This window comes from Hemitrygon akajei, chromosome 31 (assembly GCF_048418815.1).
Source record: "Hemitrygon akajei chromosome 31, sHemAka1.3, whole genome shotgun sequence".
Taxonomy (NCBI): Eukaryota; Metazoa; Chordata; class Chondrichthyes; order Myliobatiformes; family Dasyatidae; genus Hemitrygon; species Hemitrygon akajei.
This window is the reverse complement of record NC_133154.1, coordinates 28,995,573-29,014,122: the sequence shown is the minus strand read 5'-3', so window position 1 is coordinate 29,014,122 and position 18,550 is coordinate 28,995,573. Positions and strand designations below refer to the sequence as shown.

Genomic DNA, 18,550 nt, shown 5'->3' with positions numbered 1-18,550 from the left:
CTAGAATCAATCAACAAGTTATAGATACCGGTAAAAGAACCATTAACAAAAGGTTTTAAATTTAAAGGTCATCCAGTAAATTTTTTATCAGGACCTATAGGAAAAGTAGTTAATTGGAAACATAAGAAATCTCTAATTTGAAGGTATCTGTAAAAATGTGCTTTTGGGAGTGCAAATTTAGTTGTCAATTGGTCAAATGAAGCAAGAGATCCTGAGATAAACAGATCCCAAAAACACTTAATACCCAGTTCATCCCAATCTTTAAAGATTTTGTCAGTCATGGAAGGGATAAAAAAAAATAATTAAGGAGAATGGGAGATGATAATGACCAAACTTAAAAGGAATCTGTCAGTGGGATCTAAAATATAAAAAGTGGAGCCGCTATAAAATGCGTCTTACTCCATGTGCTGCAAAATGGTGGATCCCCAGAATATCATCTAAGTACACAAGCATGATTTGGAAAACTAAGTCATTCATGGCTGCCTGCGTGAGCATTTGAAAAGTTCCCGGTCCATTGCAGACCCCAAACGGCAACCAAAGATATTGATACAGACCAAATGGGGTTGAAAAAAAAAGAAGTCTTATGCCTATCACGCACTTGGTGGTAACCACTCGCGAGGTCTATTGTCGAGAAAAATTGCGCAGTCTCCGATAATCTACACACAGTCTTATGCTACCATCAGCCTTCCGGACCAACACCACAGGTGAGGCATACGCACTATTGCTTTCCTGAATCACCCCCTTCTTCAACAACTTTGAGAGGTGCTCTTTCACTTCATTGTACTGATTCGGCAGAATGCAACGGTATGGCTCGTCATCAATTAAATGAATCTCATGCTTGACCGTGTCAGAGTACCCAAGATCTTCCTCTTCAACTGCAAAGATAGCCAGGTACTTAACCAGTAAAGCTCTTAGCTGTGCTTGTTGTCCTTCACTACCTCCAATGTCGAGCTTGTCTAGAATTGACTTTAACTTGTGATTACTACGCTCCTCCTTTACACCCACTGTCATACGATCAATGCCAGCTGAGATCCGCTGAAAACTTACGGCACATTGTGGATCACTATCCACACACTCCACCTTTGACAGGATACCCAGCCGGGTCCTAGGTGCAAGCTATACATCGTCTTGAGAGAGGTTTAAAATCTGTACTGGCACTATATGATCAACAGAGTCAATGAGTGTCTGAATGACTACAATATCTCCTGGTAAAGGGGTGTTAAGAGGCTCCAGAAACATTTTATGATCACTTCCAGCATCGCCAGTGGCCCTGCTAGCCGCAGTGGTGACTACAGATCCAGCAGGTACGTGCTTAGTATGTGCTCTTTTCCCAATACTCGGACTATTGCTTTTCTTTCAGTAGTGTGCATCTATACTTTCTGGAAAACATCTCTCCAATCAGAATCCAGCTTCCCTTCTAGGGCGGTGTCACAACTCTGCGTAGACAAGTTGCCTGCACTGGCTGATAATGTTCATGCCTACAATACATGGGGTAGGTGGTCCGGTACCACCAGGATCCCTGACTACTAGAAAGCCACAATTTGGTATCTTCATGCCCATTGCTCAAACATCTAGCTCTAGATACCCAAGGTAGGGAATATCAAGACCATTTGCAGCTGTTAGCCTAAGCCAGCCAGCAGTGGACAGCATATCCTCGTCCTCTCCATTCAAGTGTTCGCGAAAGAACTACTCAGTCAGGGTGCTTACTTCACTACCCGTGTCCAACAGACAGGAACACCTGATATTTCAAGCTCAACAACTGGACATGTTCCTATGGCACGTTGCAGCAATTGGTCACGGGATAGCGGCACATCCTCCATATCTATGAGGTTCCGCCGAATTGCCGACTCCCAACCTCCTGAGGGCAGGAGGATGCAGACTCTACTTCCCTTGCACCCCGCTTCTGTGGGCAATTCTTGGTCAAATGCCCTCCCACCCGACACTTGAAACATATTGGTTGCCCATCTTCTGTGAACCTAGGCTGTAAATTACATTTGCTGCTAGTAGCACATGTAAAATCCCTCTGTACAGTGAGATCTTTCACTGCTTGAGTCAATTCACAAAGGGCTTTGCCCTGCTCTGCGACTACTTTAAGGATGTCATCTAGTGTGACAGTCTCAGGTTCCTGAGCTTTAACAATCGAGCAGTGTGCCTGGCTACTGCTACACTTTGACTTTCCAGACTTGTATTTCCCAGGGGCTCTTCTGCGAGCCACAGACGAATCTCCTCTCTCACTATCACTGGGGACTCAGGGTGGTTCCGCACAAATCTGTGGAGCTCCCTTCTGAGGAAGGGATCCCTGATCCCCTCTATAAATTGATCTCTTAGTACCACCCTCTTATTGGTCATGGCAGCAGGGGAGTGCTTCAGCATCAAGTTAAGAGCTTGGGCTAGAGCATGTGAAAACTCTCTTACATCTTCACCCTCCAGCTTTTTGCAACTGTAGAAGCTATGCCATAGCTGGGGTGTGCTACACTTGTCTCTAAAAGCTTCCCTGAGATAGGTGAACAAGCAAGTCATCAGCCCGGTCTTCCCCAGCATCACTACGCATACGTGCTTCCTCTAAGGCTGCACCCCTGAGCAGGGACATGACAAAATCATACTGATTTCTACTATGAAGTGCACGTTGTACTTCTTCAATAAAGTCATCAACAGACCTCTCATCTTTCTCAACATTCCCTGTAAATGGAACAATGCGCCTTTCCCTTGGGACATATACATAGGACACTTTGCTTAATGTATCTATGGTTGCCATGGCTTCATCATACCTACTACTCAATTCCCTAATTTGCTCATTCAAATCAAGTTCAACTGGTGTGTCCTCTCAGCGTGACACAGCAAGAGCTCGTCTAAAGTTTTCACAAACCTGCAAACGGAGTTGCTGCCGTCCTTTGCTGCAAACGCGATGGCTTCAAGGCGCGCAACACCCTGGCTCCACGTCACCGCTCTGCGTCTTGACGTCAGTCGCTGATGTCCCGGCCCAGTCCAGAGGCTCCACCGCGCTCTCCACGAGGCACGGGGGTCTCTCCTTCTTGCCCGACAGGAACACGGTCCTGTCTTCACCACTACCGTATTAGGTACTGTAGATTATACTGCATACAACAGAGACCCTCGAAACTGGTTTGGAAATAACCCCACTCCTGGTACCAAATGTTGTAGCCCGGGGAAAAAGTGCACACTCAGGACTTTTTCGGGTTTTAATTCCTTTATCTGTTGAAGTGCCAGAAAAGGGGTCTTAAAACGAATGACTTTACAATCAGGTCCCACCATTACAATCTCCGTTTAACCTTCGGTCCACACACTTGTGCCTCGACCAATTGCATGTGCGGTATAAAAATACAAAGAAAATCGGACAAAACTAATATGGTAGTGGCTATTCTACTTGGCGAGTGAGGAACTTTGCAAGCCACGCTATCCAGCGTCGAATTCTTTACTAGTGAAAATCTTTTCCTCACCAAGCCCAGTACCTCTGGGGGAGCCTGATTCCACCGCCCAACCAGCTTCTGCAGCAGAAAGCAAAATGGCCTCCCCGCCATCCCGCGCGTGCGTCATGTCGTCACCACCCCCACTTAAAGGCGCAGACGACCACTCTCGTATTACCCGGATGAATGCCTGAGTACACTTTTTAACGATAATGAATAGCATTCAATCGTCACCCGGTTACATACAAAAGCGAAGATGTAATGCTGAAGTTGTATAAGGCACTGGTGAGGCCTCACTTGAAATATGGTGAGCAGTTTTGAGCTCCTTGTTTAAGAAAGGCTGCACTGACATTGGAGTGGCTTCAGAGAGGTTCATGAAAATGATTCCAGAAATGAAAATTTTGGCATATGAGCAGTGTTTGAAAGCTTTGGGCTGTACTCATTGGAATTTAGAAGAATGAAGGGGGAATCTCATTGAAACATATCCAATGTTGGAAAGCCTAGTTAGAGTGCATTTCCCTTGCTGGGAGAGTCTGGAGCCAGAGGGCATAACCTCAAAATAGTGGTGAGGTATTGTGACCAATGTCACTAGAGAATATAGAAGTGTTTTAATCAACAAGAACGAGCAGCAAGCTTCATATTGAAACATTCTTGGTAGAAGAGGACTGCTCAATCCAATATTACATGATGTTTTTATGTGCTAATGATCAAATGTAACATTAGGACAATTCTCCAGAAAAAGTCTTTACTGTCCCTTCTTATCCCTCTGGAACAAAAATAAATTTGTTCCAGGAAATGCCAAATGTTAAGGAAGATCTAATCAAATAGGGCAGCAAAAATACCCTGTAGGTTGGTACCTTTTCCCCAATTACCTATCACTTCCCCATTGCAGATCTACATCTTCACTATCATCCCTAATGGCTACCTAGGAAACTCTAAGCAGAGATTGTTCCAGATATTTGACCAACAGATGCATGCAAACACTCATACAACATAACCTATTCTCTGCCGCTTAAGAACCCCTAGTGACCAGCCCGAATAGATCTAAGTGTGAGTGCAAACTTGAAAAATACTCACCCACTTAGAGTGGTGAAATTGTTGCCACACAATGGATTATGAATGTATCCTGAACAAGCTCCCAAATGCTGTAGCATGAACAATTCCTGGAAAAACACTGAAGCTAGTAGCTAGTGGGTATAGAAAGTTTAATTCAGCAAAAACGCACAACAAGCATCATATTCAGACACTCTTGTAATAAGAGGCCTGCTCGATTCAATATTATATGACATTTTATATACTAATGATCAAAGGTAACAGCAAAATATTTCTAAAGTTACAATTTATCTACAATGCTTCTTTTGAATTACATGTAGTTTTCAAACACCCTCATTCTTCTCACCCACACTCCAGACACACAAAATCAACATTATTCCCCCACTGACTCGAGGCCACATTCATGCTTATGCAGGCATCTCCATTTTTCTTACATTGATTTGCCTAAGAGCCTCAAAAATATCCATACTGCATTAGGCTCTATCACTGCCCCCAGCAATGTGCACTGCACACTGTGGAAAATACCTCTCTTTGATATCTCCCTTAAACCTTTTGCCACTCCCCTTAAATGGGTGTCCTTTGCTATCAGCCATTGCTGACCTGGGAAAAAGTCACTGGCTCTCTACTCTAACTATTCTTCTAATAATATTATCCACCTATATTAATTACCTTTCATTCTCCTTTGCTCCAGTGAGAAAGCACTCTCACTCAACCATTCCTTATATGATATTTTCTCTAATCCAGGCAGCATTTCCTCTGCACCCTCTCTGAAACTTCCACATACTTCCCATATTGAAGCAACGGATACCAAATGCAATGATGTTACCATCTATAAAATGTTGGTGAAGTTGAATTTGTGCAATTCTCTTCACTTATCTACATGGAAGACATCAATAGGATTGAAAAGATACAGAGAAAATTTACAAGGAAGAAGATAGCACCAGCAAACATTGTGACCAAAGATGAAGTCTCCAGAAGGTTGACGAAACTGCTTCTTTCACTTCTTTTATGTCTCTTTTTCATTCAAAGGTGGTTCTATCAAAGCCTGGATAACATCGAGGACAAGAGCAAAAGGCAAGCGGGTGGTCAGCACCCACTACCAGCTTCTCGCTCACTGCTAGCAGCGGAAGGTCCCTGCATTCAAATGCTGCCGAAGGATTGCACTAAAGACAACGGTCCTGGGATTGGACGCTGTAGTTCATGTTATGATATGTTTCTGGTTTCTGGTCATTCCTTTTCTATTACTATTTTGGATGACTTAATTCAGAGTGGACTACAGATAATGAATAAAGCTGAATGGAATTTGCCTGGATCTTTCAATTTTGTATTTTATATTCTGTGTTTTTTGCTCATTTTTATTTTCTGTTTTCTTGCCGTTTGCACAATTTGTTTTTTATTCATGTGGAGTGGTATGATTTGATGTTTTTCTTTGAACAGGTTCCAGGTCTCTCTGCAGGAAGGTGAAATCACAGGGTTAAATATCACAGTGTATTAAAGACTTACTTTGTTAATTAATGCACTGTGAATCTTTGATTGTTGCTGGGACTTCAGGACCTGAGTTAAAGGGAAAGTTTGAAAATGTTAGAGTTTTATTCCTTGAGGAACAGCAGGATGAGGATAGATCATATAATAATGCCTCTACTTTCTGAGGAAACTCAAGAGAGCTGGGCTATGCACATCTACACTAATGAACTTTTACAGTTGTGCAGTAGAGAACATTCTAACATGCTTCATTACTACATGGTACAGAAACGGTACTGTAGTGGACAGGAAGCCTGTGGAATTGGTAGTCAAAACTACTGAACACATCATCAGCACCCATCTACCTGCCAACAACAGCATATATACTTAAAGGTGCTGGAAAAAGAACAATAACGTCATGAAGGATCCCACCCACACTGCTCATGGACTGTTTGTCCCAGTCCTATCAGGGTGGAGGATATGTAGCATCCTTACCAGAACCATCAGATTCAAAAACAGCTACTTTCCCCAAACAATAAGGCTGATCAACTCATACATCCACTAATCCACCCCACCTCATCCACAACCATTAATCTATTGGAGTTTTTCGAGGATGTAACCAGGAAGTTAGACAAGGTGGATGATCCAGTGGATGTAGTTTACCTCGATTTTTAGAAGACATTTGAAAAGGTCCCACATAGGAGATTGGTGGGTAAAATCAGAGCTCATGGCATTGGGGGGAAGATACAGACATGGATAGAAAACTGGTTGGCAGATGGAAAGCAAAGGTGAATGGGTGTTTCTCGGAATGGCAGGTGGTGACTAGTGGGGTGCCACAGGGCTCGGTATTGGGACCACAGCTGTTTACGATTTACATCAACAATTTAGATGAAGGCATTGAGAATAACATCAGCAAGTTTGCTGATGATACTAAGCTGGGTGGCAGTGTGACATGCGATGAGGATGTTAGGAGAATTCAGGGTGACTTGGATAGGCTGAGTGAGTGGGCAGATACTTGGCAGATGACGTTTAATGTGAATAAGTGTGAGGTTATCCACTTTTGGGAGTAAGAACAGGAAGGCAGATTATTATCTGAATGGTGTAGAGTTAGGTAAGGGAGAAATACAAAGAGATCTAGGAGTCCTTGTTTATCAGTCACTGAAGGTGAATGAGCAAGTGCAGCAGGCAGTGAGGAAGGCTAATGGAATTTTGGCCTTTGTTACAAAGGGAATTGAGTACAAGAGCAAGGAAATCCTTTTGCATTTGTACAGGGCCCTGGTGAGACCACACCTGGAGTATTGTGTACAGTTTTGGTCTCCAGGGTTAAGGAAGGACATCCTGGCTGTAGAGGAAATGCAGCGTAGATTCACGAGGTTAATTCCTGGGATGTCTGGACTGTATTATGCAGAGAGGTTAGAGAGACTGGGCGTGTACACGCTGGAATTAAGGAGATTGAGAGGGGATCTGATTGCAACATATAAGATTATTAAGGGATTGGACAAGATAGAGGCAGGAAATATGTTCCAGATGCTGGGAGAATCCAGTACCAGAGGGCATGGTTTGAGAATAAGGGGTAGGTCATTTAGGACAGAGTTAAGGAAAAACTTCTTCTCCAAGAGAGTTGTTGGGGTGTGGAATGCACTGCCTCAGAAGGCAGTGGAGGCCAATTCTCTGGATGCTTTCAAGAAGAAGCTAGATAGGTATCTTATGGATAGGGGAATCAAGGGATATGGGGACAAGGCAGGAACCGGGTATCGATAGTAGATGATCAGCCAAGATCTCAGAATGGCAGTGCAGGCTCAAAGGGCCGAATGGTCTACTTCTGCACCTATTGTCTATTATTTTCTGATGTACAGACACTCCTTTGACTCATATCACTCTATGGGTGCTGTTTATATAAGCTACCTGATGTATTTATATTTATTTTGCTTTATATTTTATTATAGAATTCCTTATTGTGCTTTTTGTTGTACATCAGTTCCAAAATAACAATTATTCAGTTCTGTTACACTTGGGGGATAGGAGAATGAGGGCAAATCATGATATCTCTTTACGCCCATGTACTGGCAATAACATTAAACAATCTTGAACCTTGAGATATTCAAAATTATAAGAGGTACAGATAGGGTGAATGCTTACAGGCATTTTCCCTTTGGTTGGATGAGACTAGAATTAGAGGTCACAGGTTTAGGGTGAAAGGTGAAATATTTAAGGGGAATCTGACGGGATCTCCTTCATCTCAGGGTAGTGTGAGCATAGAACAAGCAGCCTGTACATGCAGGTTCAATTGCAAGATTTAAGAGATGTTTAGTTAGGTACATGGAAGAGAGAGAATTGGAGTGATATGGTCTGGGTGCAGGTAAATGAGACCATATGAAGACCATGCAGAAGACCAGACCAGCATGGACTAATGGAATGAAGTGATTTATGATTCTATGACTTCAATTGTGGTCCAACCACAGTTTTATAGAACTGCAAAATTACCTTGTGGTGTTTGAACTGAATCCACCTACTAATGAAGGCTAACAGACCATAGGTCTTCTTAATCACTCGATCAAACTTGTGCAGCAAATTTGAGGCATCTATGTTCTTAGATCCCCAGATCCCTTTTCCTTCATGCTGCTAAGAATAAACTTGGGCAGGGCTAGTTTTGGAGGTGTTATGCAGGATGTTTCAGTTTGAGTGTGGCTGTTTGCTGGTGAAGTAATAAGTAGCAAGTGGGAAGCTTTTAACAGTGCAGTGTTAAGTTCCAGGGGTTGCGGAGCAAGGCTGACAAATTGAATGAGCCCCAGATCACAAGAGGTACTGAGGCTCTGGTTATACATTGGATTTAGGCAACTCGAAACAAGTGAATCCCTCAGTGATAAGAACTGGAACTTTGGAGGGAAATCAGGATGGCAAAAAGTGGACATGAGATAGATCTGGAAGGCAAGGTTAAGGAAAATTCCAGGAGATTCAATCAGTATATTAAGAATAAAAGGGGATTCTGAATGACAAAATGTATTTGGATAGGCAATGTCTAATTAGGGATAGTCAGTACAGCTCTGTGCATGGGATGTAGTGTCTGACAAATGTCCTAGAGTTTTTCAAGTTAAGCAAGAGGATAGATGAGGATGGGGCAGTGAATATTATCTAAATGCACTTTAGCAAAGCATTTGACAAGGTCCCGCATGGCAGGCGAGTCTGTAAGGTTTGATTGCATACAATCCAGGGAGAGATAGCTAATTGAATTAATAATTGGCTCAATGTTCAAAGGTTGTTTTGACTACTTGAGGCCTGTCGGTAGTGGTGTTCCTCACAGTTTGATGCTGTGACCTTTGTAGGTCTTTATTTATATAAATGATATGGATATGAACGTCAAAGGCACAATCAGTAAGTTTGTGGATGACATTAATATAGGTAATATCCTAGTGAGTGAGAAAGGTTATCAAAATATACAATGGCAGTTTGAGCAGCTGGATAAGTGGGTCGAACAATGACAAATATCTTTCAACTTGGATAAATATGAAGTGTTGCATTTTGGTAAGTCAAACCAGGGTATGACTTTCATAGTGAACAGTGAAATCATACAAGCAGCAGGCTGGATTCAAATCAGGGACCACTCACCTTGAAGTTTGCTGCAAATGCCACTACACTACCGGCTGGCTATTAGTCAGTAGTGTGCTCATTTAATATAGGATGTGGGAGGTTATGTTGGCATTGTATAAAATATTAGTGAGACATTACTTGGAGTATTGTGTTCAGCTTTGGTCATTCTGTTAGAGAAAAAAAGACATCATTAAATCAGAAAGAGTACAGTCTTGACACCTTGTTTCAGAACAACATGGTTAACTTGTAAAGAATGCTGAAAGAGTGAGGTTGCTGCTAGTTATAAGGAAGGCTTGGCCAGGATAGGTCTTTTTTCCTTGGAATGTAGGAGAATGAGGAGTGACTTTATAGAAAGGTTTTCAGTTATGATGTGGATTATAATAATCTTTTCCTCAGGGTTGGGAAGTCTAACCCTAGGGGACATAGGTTTTAGGTTTGAAGGGAAAGATCTAAAAGAACCAAAGGAGTATCTTTTTCACATAAAAGGTGGTGAGTATATGAAACAAGCTGCCAGAGGACGGGGTTGAGGAAGTTACAACAGCATTTTTTCAGAAGCATTAATGTCGAGGGAAATGGGCTGAATGCAGGAGGTTGGGGCCAGCCAGTTGGAGAATGTGGTTAGCATGGACTAGTTGAGTTCTAAGGCCTGAATCCATGCTGTATTGCTGTGTCCCTGTTGCCAAGCCCTTCTTTTATCCCGGTCTATTTCTCATAAATCCTTTATTGGCCAATGTATAATTCTCAATGTCTAATATTTGGTTTACTTTAAACTTTAAATATACGTCCTTCTTTCACTTGACTAAATGTTCCACTTCCCTTGTTCCTTCACCACTCTTTCCCGCTCTCAGTGGGACTGACATATCTAGAAGGCTGTGCAAGTGTTCTAAAAACAACCACTACAATTCTGTTGTGCATTTTTCTGAGAATATCTGCTCCCGAGTTACTGCCCATTGCCACCTGACCTGCCCTTGCCCAATTAAATACATGGGTCTTAGCCTGAAACAGAGACTGTTTATGCACTTGCATAGATATTGCCTAAACTGCTGAGTTCCTCCAGCATTATATGTGTGCTGCTGTGGATTGCCAGCACATGCAGAACCTCTTGTGTTTACATAAGCAAAAAGTATATATTGCTACATTTCTCAAAAATGTTATGTGATAACTTGTTGTAAACAACTTTCTTTTCTATATTCCATAGTCCTGATTACTATGCAAGGATTTATTTGATAGTGGCACTAAAGCCTGTGAAGGTACCGTATATCTAGTTGTATAACAAAATCTGCACTGAATGCAGGGCAAAGAAAGCTTACATTTCCAATGTCCTCAAAATCACCCTAACAGGTAAAGCAATTTATTTAGAACAGTTTTATTTAACACAATTCTTGCTGGAGCACTTAGTGATCAGTTATTTGAATATCTAACTTCATTCATATGAAGTTGTATGAGAGCCGGAATATTGAAAATGTCACTGTATTCCTTAAGAAAGGAGGAAGGCAAAAGGAAGGAGATTATTGGCCAGTTAACCTACCCTCAGTGGTTAGGAATGTGTTGGACTCTATTTATAAGGATGAGGTTTCTGGGTACTTGGAGACTAATGATAAAATAAGTCAATGTCAGCATGGTTTCTGTAGAGGGAAATCTTACCTGACAAATCTATTAGAGTACTTCAAAGTTGAGATCTTATGTTCAACATTTAAGAAAAGCTGAATAAGTACCTGGATGCTCCAAGTGTGAGTCGATAGGATGAGGCTGACTAGATGGTCCAAAAGGTTTGTTTCTGTGCTGTAGTGCTCCATGACTCTAGGACCGAGTACAGTACACGAACAGACCCTTTAGCCCACAATGCAGTGTGGAATTCAAATCTGGATAAACTCACTCAGAGACCGTATAAGTATAAACCCTTCCTTCAAACCTCCAGTTAGTCCTTGTACTCAACATCTCCTGTAATACCTGTCCTCCATCAACAAATTCAAGGGTGATGATGCACTTCCCACTTCTCTGGTGGGGGTCTGTCCATGCACATCACATCTGCCATAATATATCTCTCCTAGCTACAGATAAGCAGTGTGATGGGATAGTCCCACTTCTCTTTGTAGCATTAGTCCATGTAATCCGCATTCACCGCATGACCTCACTCCCTCCTACAGGTCAGCAGTGTGCTGGAATACTCTCCATTTCCCTGGGTGAGAGTGACTCAGCACCATCCAGAACAGAAGCCAACCCATTCAATCTGCTCGCCATCCACGTGAATGGCTGTCCACCACTGACAGAAAATGGCTGTTATGTGCACATCCACACTCATCACAATTTAATTTACCACAGAGTTTGTCCATGTTACTCCAGCAGCTTCTAACACACATAACATCTCTCTCTCAACCATCACAAAGACAGCAGGTAGAGAGGGGCTCCTGGCTCACCCACCAATTCCTAGAACGTACTGACATGGATATACAGTCAATGACCACTTTATTAGGTTCAGGAGGTGTACGTCCATGGTGTTTGGCTGCTGTAGCCCATTCACTTCAAGATGTAACTTTTTGTGTGTTCAGAGATGTTCTTGTGCACACCTCTGTTGTATCGTGTGGTGATTTGATTTACTGTCACCTTCCTGTCAGCTTGAACTGGTCCGACCATTGTCTTCTGACTTTTTTAATTAATGAGGTGTTTTTGGCCACAGAACTGTCATTCAAAACAACTGGATATTATTTTTGTTTTTCACAATATTCCGTTTAAATACCAGAGACCGTTTTGTATGAAAATCCTTGAAGATTAGCAGTTTTTGAGACACTGAAGCCATCCTGTCTGGCACCAACAATCATTCAATGTCAAAGTCATTTAAATCACTTTTCTGACATTTGGTCTGAACAACAACTGAACCTATTTACCAAACACAAAGTACACTGCAGATGCTGTGGTCAAATCGACACATACAAAAGTGGGATGAACTCAGCAGGTCGGGCAGCATCCATTGAAAGGAGTAGACAATGTTTCAGACTGAGACCCTTCGTCAGGACTAAAGAAGAAGGGGCAGGGGCCCTGTAAAGAAGGTGGGGGGAGGGTGGAATGTGCCAGGTGAAAAAACAATCAGAGAAAAGATCAAGGGGTGGGGGAGGAGAAGCAGGGAGGGGCTAGGCAGGAGAGGTGAAGAAGGAATCTAAGGGGAAAGCACTATTGGTAGTAGAAGAAAGCAGAATCATGAGAGTGGTGATAGGCAGCTAGAAGAGGAGACAGAGTGAAACTGGGATGGGGAAGGGAGAGGGAGGGAGTTACCAGAAGTTGGAGAATTCGATGTTCATACCGAAGGACTGGAGACTACCCAGACGGTATATGAGGTGTTGCTCCTCTAACCTGAGTGTAGCCTCATCATGGCAGTAGAGGAGGCCATGTATGGACATATCCGAATGGGAATGTGAAGCAGAGTTGAAGTGGGTGGCAACCGGGAGATCCCGTCTGTTGTGGCGGACAGAGCGGAAGTGGTTCCCCCAATCTGCATCGGGTCTTGCCAATGTAGAGGAGGCTGCACCAGGAGCACTGGATGCAATAGATTACCCCAACAGACTCAGAAGTGGTGTTGCCTCACCTGCAAGGACTGTTTGGGGCCCTGAATGGTGGTAAGAGAGGAGGTATAGGGACAGATGTGGAACTTACACTTGCAGGGATAAGTACCAGGTGGGAGATCTGTGGGTAGGGACATGTGGACCAGGCAGTCATGGAGAGAATGATTCCTGTGTAAAGCAGAGAGGGGTAGAGAGGGAAAGATGTCCTTAGTGTTGGGGTCCTGTTGAAAGTGACAGAAGTCACGGAGGGTAATATGCTGGATCTGGAGGCTGGTGGGGTGATAGGTGAACACGGTCCCTGTTGTGGTGACCTATTTACCATGTCTGCATGCTTTTTTGCATTGAGTTGCTGCCACATAATTGCTTGATTAGATATTCTTCACAAGCGGTGGGTTTCCAGACCAACTGTGTGGTCTAGCATTTTATCTCCCAGACCGGCCTGGTAGACATGAGTCCTCATGGCCGAGAGGTCCGAAGTTGGGGGGCAGCCCTGTGAGCAATCCAGTTCCTTGCTGATTTTGGCAATTGAATAAAACAGTGAGACAGCAGGCAGTGTATTCGCTAATCATCAGCTGCTGTCGGAGGAGGGCCCCTGTACTCGAGCAATCCCTTTCAGAGAGTGGGAGAGAGAGACCCTGTCCTCCTCAAGATGGGGGTCTTGGAGTAGTGACGTGGAAGACTGTAATACTGGAACAGTGAGCTGCTGGTCGCTGCTCTCGTTCTTGCAGGAGTGACCTCTCTTTCCCTCACTGGAGAGTGAGAGCTTGTCTGAGATACCAAAGTGCTGGTTTGTGATCTGTAGTTTGATGGAATCAGGATCAAGGACACTTTGGACGTTTTTGCTGCTGATCACATGTTGGGGTCAGGGTTAGCTTCAGGGTCATTCTACGGGGTTTTGGTGTTTCATGGGTGTCCGTGAAGAGGATGAATTTCAGGTTGTACACTGTATACATACTCTGATATTAAATAAATTTTGAACTCCATTTGCATTAACAAGCAGGTGTAGAGGTGTACCTAAAAAAGTGGCAGAAGATCAAGGAGTGGCACAGCACCGCACATCTTGTTACCATCAATGCCTATTTGAGATTTTTGATATTAAATAAAGTCTCCGTTTGCTTTTCTGAATTTGAGTCTATACAGTTCTGGAAAGTAAGTCCATTGTCATGTGTAAGACTTACCATTTCTGGAACCAGTGTGGTAAACCTCTGTGCAGTCCACCTCTGGTGAGAATATATGGAAGGGCACTAAAACTTTCACTGTAACCCCATCAGTCCCCTTTCTCTGTAACTTTCTCAGGACACTTGTTCTTCTCCCCAATATTACAACCACCCAGACCTACCCCTCTCTCTGAAATTACCACCAGCTCTTACACTCCTCCTTTGCAATGTAATGCCATCAGGCACTAAAACTCCTTCACATTTTTGTTAATTCCTCCAGCCCTGTCTCTGTTCACATAGTGTGTTGAAATAAGTATCAAGTTTATATCTGAAAATCTCTAAGCTATTACTCACTGTGTAAAGAAATGCTTCCAGATATTTAGTCTAAAAGCTCCCTTTAGTCAATATCTAACTATGGCCCTGTGACCTTGATGATGGATTAATTTTGAAGTTGCAACTGGCATCCAACTTAATTATACTCTCAATGAGTTTGAACACTTCTGTCACGTCTCTTCTAATTCTGTGTCTACTGAGGCTGAGATGATTTAATTCTTTCAATTTTTCTTCATAGTTCATACCCTTCAGACCTGGAATGAGTCTAGTTGCCCTTCTCTGAACTATGTCCAGTGCCTTCACATCCCTCACACAATATGGAGACCAAAATTGTACATTGTATTCAAGGAGGGGCCTCAAAAGAGCATTATACAAATTAAGGAAAACGTCTCGAGTCTTGAACTTCACTGAACGCATTATATAGCCCAACATATTATTAGCCTTCCTAATTGCTTCTGTGCATTGTCTAGATGTTGATAGTGATGAGTCTACCAGAATGCCCAAATCTTTCTCATACCATGCACCTTCTAATTCAAGACCTCCTGTTGTATATTTATGTACAATATTTCTACTTCCTATATGTAATACTTTAATTTTCATCTGCCATTTATCTGCACACATCTGGATTTTGTTTAGATCCAACTGAATTGTTTCTCCTGCCTGAATGTGATCAGCCCATCGCTCTAATTTTGTGTCATCAGCAAACTTTACAAGTATATTTGTTATGTTTATCAAAATTGTTTACTGTAAATTATCAACAGCAGTGACCCCAAAACTGGTCCCTGCAGAAACCTCCTTCTGACATCTTCGAGGTGTGAAAGTGATCCTCTCACCATATCTTGTTAACTGTTTTTGAGCCAATTTCTGCACCCATTTGCACACCTTACCCTGAAGTTGCATCTTCATAGAAGTTCAGCATATTTGTAAAACATGACTTCCCCTTTCTGAACCCATGCTGGCTTTCTGCTAACATGGCTGTTCTTATCATCTGCTTTTCCAACTCATTCTTTATTATTGTTTCCATTATTGTACCTATGATACACATTAAGTTCACTGGTCTATAGTTACTAGTGACAGTTCAGTCACCCTTCTTGTATACTGGGACAATGTTAGCCCATTTCCAGTCCTTGGGGATTTAACCAGTCGTCACTGTCTTTTGAAAAATAAGTGTTAGGGGTTTGTACATATAATCACAGACCTCTTCAAGTACCCTTGGATCTATGTTGTCTGGCCCTGGAAATTTATTAACTTTCAGCCTTTTCAGTTGAAGCAGGATCTCACTTTCTAAGATCCCCAAGTCACTTAAAGCAACTTTTTTCCCTACCCTTACAGGTATATTGTGAATATCTTTGGAGGTGAATACTTTCACAAAATATAAGCCAAGAGTATGTGCTGTGTCCTTCTCTGCATGATTTATCACCCTACTATTATTCCTAATGCACTTAATTTCCACCTTGACTTTTGGTTTACTACACAGTATTGAAATAAATTCCTCAGATCAACCTTAACATTATCAGCAATATTCTTCTCAACCTGCCTTTTGGCAGTCTGGATTTCCCCCCCCCCCCGCCCCCTAGACTATAGCTCTCATATTTTCATATGCCCTATTATTAATATTATTACTATTATTTCTGTATTCCTTATATAGCTGTATTTTCTACAATAATTTTTATGTCTATCTTTATTCATCCATGTAGTTGATCTATTGATTTTGTTGCTTCTTCTGACCTTGGGTATGAACATTTCCTTCACTGTGTACTACCTCTCTAAATTGACCCCATTGTTTCCCAACTAACTCAGCATCAACCAGTTTTCCTTCTGAAGTCTTTGTCACATCTGTGCAGACTTTACCTTTCTGAAATTAAATTTAATAGCTTTGGTTTTTAATGTTATATTCTCCCAAAAATCTTTGAGACTAACAATATTATGATCAATTGTTCCTCAAGGCGCAACAACTTCTGTACTCAACAGTCTATCCTGATTGTTACAGAATAACATATCTAGACAGCCTTCCCCTCTTGTTGGTGCATTACCATACTGGGTCAAAAACAATCATTCAATAGCTCAATTAATTCACTTTCCGGTAATCCATTAGTCACTGTAATCCCTTTCAATATCTGCGAAATTAAAATCACCCATAACTATAACATCACCCTCAGAACTTGCTTTTGTAATATTCTGATAGAGCTGTTTATTAAAATCACTTTCAACGTTGAGGCATCTTTAACATACACCCAATATTATTCCTTTCTCCTTATTCTCACCCAAATATCTTCAGTAATTCTCGATTAATCTCCTATCATAAGCAGCCTCATGTTTAATTTCGCTCTTACGTATATAGCTACTCCTCCATCTTTACGATCTTGCCTATCTTTACCAATTAAAGTATATACTTTAATACTATATTCATCACCATCCTTTGCGGTCAGCTCCGTTTCAGTTAATGCTATTACATCATACTTATACATATATAATTCCAGCTTATTTATTTTATCCTTAGTACTTCTTGCATTTATACAGGCCATCCTTAGTCTATTACTGATGTTTTTGATTCTAATCCAGCCCATTTTTATACTTCTGAAGCCTATAATTGGTTTGTGTCCTAACATTTTATTCTCCAGTAAGGTGATTAAACAGTTGTGCCTGGCCTGTTCTGTGTTCCCTGTCCCACCCCATTTCCTAATTTGAACAGTCCTCAACTCAGTGAAGCATAAGCCTGCTCAGTAAATTAGTGCCCCTCCCGTTCAAATGCAACCGGTCCCATCGGTACAGGTTCCACCTGCTTCAAATGACGCCCCAATATCCCATAAACCTATGCCCCTCTAACCTACACCATGATTTGAGCCACATCTTCTAATCTCTTCCATTTTACCTGGACAAGCACGTTGCACAGGAAGATCTTCTGAGAAGACCACCTTGTCAGTTCTGTCCCTAAGCTTCCAAACTAACTCTTTAAATTTGCCTGCCCTTCCCCATGTCATTTTTTCCGATGTGGACAATAACTACTGGATCTAACCTAGCTTTGGCTAGGAGCTTATGTACTCGCCCAGAGAGGTGTGTTACTTGTGCTCCAGATCGGCAACACACCATACGAGACTCCTTGTCAGTACACATCTGATTCTCAACCCCGCTGACAACTGAGTCCCCTCCTATCACCGCTTCCTTTTTGGTTTCGGATTAGGGGCCTGTGAGGCTCTTCTGTCCCGCCTACCATCTGAGAGGTTTCATGTTGGTTGCCTAGCATTGCTAGATGTTCAAAATGGTTGAGCACTTCCAAGTCTGGAGATGATGCCCCCGGAGAGTGTGCACCCGTACCCTGCGCTTCCTTCCCACGGTCACGTGCCTCTCTTTCTGGTCTGGATTCTCAACGCTTGGTTCTCTTGGGGTGCACACTACCTCCGTAAAGGACATCTGGAGGACTTTTGCCAATTCTCTACCACATCGCGGGTCAGCTACCCCCTTCTCACCTTCAGCCACCTTGTGCCGAGGTGTTGGATTAGCTGACATTTCTCGCATTTCCTGGGAGCACGTGTCCGTCAGACTGACATTGCAGAGGGTGTATTATTATACTTTATTGGGGGGGGGGGGGGTGGAGAAATACTGAAGGTTACTGTTTGTATTTATTTAAATCCTGAAAAGTTGACTTGTGTTTATACTACTATTCTTACTTTGCTGCCGATGCAGCTGATAACGCGTAATCTGTATGCTTACAGATTCGCATACTGTAAGCATGTTGGGTTTACAACAGCTTCCCCGCTATCTAAATATCGGCTCGCTTTTTCGCTATGCGCCTCTATTACCGCAGAGATAACGAACTGCTTATGCAAAGGCGAAAAAAAACAGCCGCCCAAAAGAAGGGATAGTCGGAGGGAAGATGCTTTGCGACCCCTGTAAAGTGACGAAACACAAGTTATGAAACTACAACCAAACTTTTCCTTACCCTCTCACGCTCAACCAATCAGCGTCCACTGTATGGCTA

At 42.4% G+C, this 18,550-nt stretch overlaps 1 protein-coding gene across 1 annotated transcript in view; it reads right to left on the bottom strand.

Annotated features, from left to right (window-relative positions):
- Positions 1-18,550, bottom strand: part of LOC140719013 (guanylate-binding protein 1-like) — a 637,966-nt gene that overhangs the window by 507,270 nt on the left and 112,146 nt on the right. The window lies entirely within an intron of this gene.